This window comes from Perissodus microlepis, chromosome 19, assembly GCF_051167445.1.
Source record: "Perissodus microlepis isolate ML-2025 ecotype Zambia chromosome 19, ASM5116744v1, whole genome shotgun sequence".
Lineage (NCBI taxonomy): Eukaryota > Metazoa > Chordata > Actinopteri > Cichliformes > Cichlidae > Perissodus > Perissodus microlepis.
Window position 1 is genome coordinate 11,440,582 of NC_140479.1, and position 7,937 is coordinate 11,448,518.

Here is a 7,937-nt window from a genome sequence, read left to right on the forward strand (position 1 = left end):
CAAGTATCAGGGTTCAGGAGACAGACACTGTCTCAAGTTATACAGCTGGGATCAGCTCTAGCTTATGCTGCTAAAAGCAAGCCAGAATGGCTCTGTGGGAACAAAAATAAAATTAAAGCAAGCAAACAAACAAAAAACACCAACAAAATGTATCCGCTCTACCTCAAAATGAACAGTGTTTTAACTTTAAGCACCTTTTATTAGATCTGAGATACTGGCGAGTGATCAGAAAATAAAATAAAATTGTATTCATGAAATGTCAAGATTTGATTAAAAATCTCTGAAAACTTTAAGGAAAGTGAATCTTATTGATTATAAAAAAAGAGGCATTTTTAGCTCAGTGCAAGAACGTGTGCTGATGTTGGTACATGTAGTGCAGGGTTTCCTATTTTCTTTCTGTAATTGCCTTCCTTACATTTGCTGTGTAATTTTTTCATTTATTTCCTCACTGATTAATTGTTTCAGCAAATGAGACAAAAATTAAAGTGCAATAGGTGTCCAGAAATATTAACATGAAAATTTTGTTAGCAAAGATCTTCCTGTTGTTTTCCCATAATGTATATTTTCTCCATACCCTCATTTTTCACAGTCTGTCTTCTCCTTCTCTTGCCTCTTTGTGTGCTTTGTTATTGGCAACACAACAGAATAACTTTGCATGTGGTACAAGTCAGAATTATATTTGAAAATATCCTCCCGTGCAATCAAAAACACATGCAAACAGACACTTTTATAATTGCATGCCATTTATGTGACATTTCTGTAATTGCATCGTGCAACGTGTTTGTCTCACTGTTCCTCCATTGGACACATCATAAAAACATGTATGGTCTCTGACATACATGTGTATGTGTTTTCTGTTCCCGTGTGTGTGTGCGCACGCGTGTGTAATGACATTGACACAAGGACAGAGCCAGTAGGTGATTTATCACAGATGCTTCTATTTCTCTCTTAATGTTCATTTCACAGTTAATTTGCCTCACAAATCAGAAAACCACAAAAGAAAATGAACAGGGATTTCCAGTGTCCCAATGAAACAAAATACGTACATGGCATCGTTCAAGTCCAGAAATAAAAGATAAAATGAAGGATTACAAAACACAATGTCTGGAAACGTCACATAACATGCCGGTAACTGAAATGTCTTCTAGAATATAAGATGACTTGAACAAAATGTTATTGTCCCTCGTGCACAAAAATTGCTTCCTTGCATGTGTTTTTAAAATTGATGCCAGTGTCCCCTGTTTTTATATCAATAGCAGGTTGGATGTCAAGTTGACAGTGTCATTTTTCTATTAAAGAGGTTTAGAGCAGTCATTTAAAATGACATAGGCTGACCTGTCGCTGCAAAGATGAATTTATGTAGAAAGGCTTGTACCCGTGGTGACTGACTAATTAAAACATCTCATATTGTAGTGGAAAGTGTGGACCCAAAATGCAGACTCGGATAATGGCCTCGATCAACAAGAACAAGACTTTATTTTGGTGTAGAAGAAGTCCAATGAGCTCACAGGCAGCCATACAGGAAATAAACAAACACTAATACAACACAACTAGAAACAATACAAAGGCTTTAACAGCTGAGGAAATACAGCCATAAAACTATCAAAGTAAAACAGGAAACATAATGAAAAACACCAAAAAGAGATGAATTCTAAGTTTATTTTACGAAAAGCAGAGAACTACATTTATTACTATAAAACCTAAAGATTAAACACAGTGCCAAACACACAACAGTGTAACTGGTGGAAAGTACGCGTAGGTAAAAAACTAAACTGTAAGTAATCTCAATGTAATAAATGATAAATACGTTTTATGTAGTAGCAACATAAAAGACATTAAAGATTCTTTTTGTAAGGTATAAAAATCAGGTATAATGCAACCTCAGTTCAACAACAACCTAATTGACAAAATTCAGAAGCACCGTGTGAAAAACCAAGTACATCTCATGATTCAGTACCTTCTAGAATCACCTTTAAACAGCAGCAACTCCAAGTGATTTGAATTGTATTCTGTATGACTCACTCTCACATCGTTGCTTCAGTTCAGTGATGTTTGCAAGCGTTCAGTAATGCTCAGCTCTCTTAAGGTCCGGCCGCAGCATCACGGATGAGTCAGGTTCAGGCCTGGACTTTTACTGAGCTGTTGCTAGATCTTGATCCTTTTCTTTTTCAGTGATTCTGATGTGCTTAAGAGCTTCAATTGTTTTTTTTTTTTGCTGGATAACCTAATTTTGACCAGCCTCACTCATTTGAATAATGTGGTGGTGGTGGTTCTTGTTCTTTCATCATCATCATCATCATCATCATCTCTGGGTGTACACCTATTTTTAAGACCTGTAGGGACTAGCCATTTGTTTGGAAGTAAAATCTTAGCATTTAAAGACGTTGTACTGCCTTTTTACCATGACTGTACACTTATGTGGGGGCACAAGCTGACTTTAATCCCAACCCATAGGCCTGTAGCTTTTAGAAAACAAACAGCTCTGAACAAATTACAACTGGCATGTTATTTGTTTGAATAATTGGAATACAAACCATACGATGCATCTGTTTAAGGATTAAACAATGTTCAATTCATGTTTCTTATGATGCATTTCTTCATCTGTATTGTTGATTCCAAAATTCCTCCTCCTCAAGTAGTTTGAGGTCATGATTATTTGTTCATCACGGCTCGTTAGTTTTCATTTTTTGCTTTGCTATGAGTGCGACGCTGAAAAGGCTGCTGAGCATGCTGGGGGTGACACAGAAAACATTATAGTGCAGGATTGTCTCTCCCGGGAGTATAAGTCACAGACTGTTCAACAGCAGTGTGAAGATTTTCTACCCTATATTTAAGCTGTATCTCATTAACACTCTGTTAATGTAATTCTTCTTGAAGCGGATAATGAACTGTCCCAATCACACCCTGACTTTGAAGATTAAGCTCACTCTCTCCATTTCAAACCTGCAGTCATGGTGGAGATTTGTCTGGATGAGGATCTGTCCATATGAAGACACGTGAAGTTTCTCCCCTGGGACTTTAAGTGGCTGTTTCTGTATCTGGTCATGGATAATAAATCATCTCTGCTTTGGCTCTGTGTGACAAGGCCAGTGCAGAGTGCAGCATGGTGAAGTACTCTGTTATCGTGATTACTGATGCTGCAAACCCTGCGACAGCGTAGCGTTAGATTTTAAAAATGGACATGTTTGTTCTGCCCAAAAGTACAATGAATAATTGCATGTATGTGACAGCAGTGCATGAAAATGAGAAGTGACCTCATCAGGAAGGTGGACAAACTCAGTTATGAGATAAAATATTCCATGTGTGGACACACTGGGTCCAATTTTAATGAAATGCTACATTTCAAGGAGCTGTTAGTGCTGTTCATATCAAATATAGATGTGTGCGATTAAACCTGCTGCTTGTATCAGTTCTAAACTATAAATCACTGTCAAACGTTTATTTTCATTACCAAGGATAACTTAAGTTAAAAAAAAAAAAAAAAGGTTGACATGATTAATGGTTTGGATTGTTCACCAGTGATAGTCTGTTTATTTTATTTATTTAGAATAAACTTAAAAACTTTTATTCACTTTAATATAATGGCACTTTTGTCATTAAATTTCTATCATTTATTTAAATGACACTTTTATGGAAAATATTCAACAGCCGTCCTTCTTTATTCCATAAATTAACAGCTATACAGGGAGTGCAGAATTATTAGGCAAGTTGTATTTTTGAGGAATAATTTTATTATTGAACAACAACCATGTTCTCAATGAACCCAAAAAACTCATTAATATCAAAGCTGAATGTTTTTGGAAGTAGTTTTTAGTTTTAGCTATTTTAGGGGGATATCTGTGTGTGCCGGTGACTATTACTGTGCATAATTATTAGGCAACTTAACAAAAAACAAATATATACCCATTTCAATTATTTATTTTTACCAGTGAAAGCAACATAACATCTCCGCATTCACAAATATACATTTCTGACATTCAAAAACAAAACAAAAACAAATCAGCGACCAATATAGCCACCTTTCTTTGCAAGGACACTCAAACGCCTGCCATCCATGGATTCTGTCAGTGTTTTGATCTGTTCACCATCAACATTGCGTGCAGCAGCAACCACAGCCTCCCAGACACTGTTCAGAGAGGTGTACTGTTTTCCCTCCTTGTAAATCTCACATTTGATGATGGACCACAGGTTCTCAATGGGGTTCAGATCAGGTGAACAAGGAGGCCATGTCATTAGTTTTTCTTCTTTTATACCCTTTCTTGCCAGCCACGCTGTGGAGTACTTGGACGCGTGTGATGGAGCATTGTCCTGCATGAAAATCATGTTTTTCTTGAAGGATGCAGACTTCTTCCTGTACCACTGCTTGAAGAAGGTGTCTTCCAGAAACTGGCAGTAGGACTGGGAGTTGAGCTTGACTCCATCCTCAACCCGAAAAGGCCCCACAAGCTCATCTTTGATGATACCAGCCCAAACCAGAACTCCACCTCCACCTTGCTGGCGTCTGAGTCGGACTGGAGCTCTCTGCCCTTTACCAATCCAGCCACGGGCCCATCCATCTGGCCCATCAAGACTCACTCTCATTTCATCAGTCCATAAAACCTTAGAAAAACCAGTCTTGAGATATTTCTTGGCCCAGTCTTGACGTTTCAGCTTGTGTGTCTTGTTCAGTGGTGGTCGTCTTTCAGCCTTTCTTACCTTGGCCATGTCTCTGAGTATTGCACACCTTGTGCTTTTGGGCACTCCAGTGATGTTGCAGCTCTGAAATATGGCCAAACTGGTGGCAAGTGGCATCTTGGCAGCTGCACGCTTGACTTTTCTCAGTTCATGGGCAGTTATTTTGCGCCTTGGTTTTTCCACACGCTTCTTGCGACCCTGTTGACTATTTTGAATGAAACGCTTGATTGTTCGATGATCACGCTTCAGAAGCTTTGCAATTTTGAGACTGCTGCATCCCTCTGCAAGATATCTCACTATTTTTTACTTCTCTGAGCCTGTCAAGTCCTTCTTTTGACCCATTTTGCCAAAGGAAAGGACGTTGCCTAATAATTATGCACACCTGATATAGGGTGTTGATGTCATTAGACCACACCCCTTCTCATTACAGAGATGCACATCACCTAATATGCTTAATTGGTAGTAGGCTTTCGAGCCTATACAGCTTGGAGTAAGACAACATGCATGAAGAGGATGATGTGGACAAAATACTCATTTGCCTAATAATTCTGCACTCCCTGTAAAGCGATCCAGCGGAGTTCAAGTTTGGGATTTAGTATATAGTACAAAGTGAAAGTTAGCAGATATAATGCTCTTGGTAATGGTGTTTTTCTTTTGACTGTATCACAGTTGAGATTTCTCGTGATGAACTGTCATGCCAGCTCAGTCTTATAGCAAAACATGTCATATCATGAAAATGCAAGTTTTTTGTGTTTATGGACACAATCCAATGATTCCAACCTGCAAATGTGGACTTTTAAGCGATAAAAAAAAGTGGAAGGTGTGTCACTCAATACCTACATTGCATTTTTCCATTTTGGCTTATAGACATGGCCAGGATGGCCTGGGGAAGGTTGTGCAATTGTGATTGAGTACGTCTGTGAAGGTTCTCAGTCATCCAGGTCATCGTAGTCCAAGTGTAGCGAGGAATGCCCAGACCTCTACATTGGAGAGACCAAACAGCCACTTCACAAGCGCATGGCACAACATAGAAAAGCCACCTCCATGGGACAAGACTCAGCAGTCCATCTGCATCTAATTCATATTTAGGACAGAGAAGACAGATGGTTTGAAAGAGGAGTGAAAGAAGCCATTTACGTCCACTGTGAGCGACCATCTTTGAACAGAGGCGGTGGTTTACGACACCAACTGTCTGCCATCTATAATCCACTTTTGAGATCCCTTTCCAGACGCCTTGATGCCCATTCACACCCCGGGTCATCTGACCTCGGGAAATCACATGATAGGGTGGGGCTAGGTTTCACAATGAGCTCACCCGAAACCCTGGCTGATTGCGACCCACACCCGTTTTCACACCTAAATCTGGGACTCTCCACCATTTGACCCTTAGAACTGAAGAAGCTTCTCGGATGAGAGGTGAAACATCTTCAAGAAACTGTATGTCACCATCATGTCAATACCAACCAAAGCCTCGGAAATGATTCCAAAACATTATCGACTTGATACCAAGAATTAAAGCAGTTCTAAAGCAGAAGATGTTCCAACTCATTACTAGAAATGTGTACTTAATGAAGTGGTCAGTGACTATAAATGAGTACATAAAAGAGGGGTAAGATGAAAAATTAAGTTCAGGAACATGCAATGTGTGAAAATTGACGTCCAGAAAAACAAATCAATAAATGAAAAGTTGTGACTATTTCACAAAGTGCTGTGAGACTGTTGAGCGTGCACAAAAGAAAAAGCAGATGATTAGACCAGCTGGAAGTTTTCCTAGATTCGTATCACTCTTCATTTACCAGAGTCTCTACAACAGAGGAAAGGTTTTCCACAGAAATGTTATATTTGTGGCTGTAAGGCAGGGAGTTGTGCCTGTCTGTATGTGTTCCACTCCAGGAAAAGGCAAATAAAGTGAGGGGGATAAATAATCTTGTTTCTATAAAATCAAAAGAAACAGATTAACAAAGCCAGAGTGCTGGTTCTTTTTTTTTTTTTTTAAAAGTTAAAATCACAGAATTACCAAAAGAAAATTAACACTCCCCCGTTAGCTGCAGAACACAACTACTGCCTAGCAGCTCAACACAGCGCTGAAGCTGGCCCACTGGGGCTGGTCGACTCCTCTCCTCAGCTTTTCTACTCAGTGCTGATTACTGAGTGGAGTCAGCTGTGCACTGTCTCCACAGGAGAAATGAGGTGGCAGCTGAGTTAGGAAAACCAGGACACACCCACGCAGAAAAACACAGTAGGCCTGCTAGGGCTGAAACAATGTGCATGCGCACAAGGAGCCACATCCATGATTTCTTTGGATCAAGGATTGATGGATAACACTGTATGAAAGCTACTCCTCTGCAGATATGTGTAGGCTCGCTTTATGACAAGTAAACCAGTGGGTCTCTCATTCCACGGTTAAAACTTCAGACTCCGTGTCTTCGAGAGCAGCTGGTGATTGTAGTCCTTGTCTTGCTCTGCAGCCTCAGTGTGTGTGGCACACTGGCACCTGAAGCTCTCCGTCTGCTTTCACGGCAGCCACATCAGGTAGACAACCACCAGGATTCTTCTTTAATTAGAAATGATTGAAGATCAATTATCCTAATATAAAAACGCACTGATGTCTATTAACTTATACATTAATTATCAAGACTTGACATAAAAAACCAAGACTCTGATGCCACAGTTGATTGGTGATAACAGAGACATGTTCTTCACAAACCTTGAGAAAGTGATTGATGGATTTTATCTAATTTTCCATGACTGAATGGAATAACTTTGAAATACTGAATAACAAGGAACACAATGAACACAGGAAATGTGCTCTGCTTGGGTTAGGGCACTGCTGCAGAAAGAAATGAGATAAATCTGTGTGAGTTACATAAATTTATCCTTGAGCTGGAGAGTTCATTAATCAAAGGAAGCAGACTCTTGTAGGAGTTAAAGCAGAGAGGATGAGAATGTGGCTGTCTGTCTTTGTTTCCTTCCATCCTTTCTCCCTTTTAATCTGAAAATGTGCACCACAGTTCTCTTCAGTAAAGACTATTAAAAATAGAGCTATAAACAAATAAAACAAGAAAAAGGATGCTGCTGCCTTCACTTACATGCAGTCACCGCGCAGGTTGTTAGCATTACACAACCTATACAGGGTGGGCCATTTATATATATATATCCATATAAATGGCCCACCCTGTAGATTGAATACATTTTAAATTCAAATTCAAATTTTATTCGCCACATGCAGTGGCATGAACCCGCCCCCTGACCTTACACACACA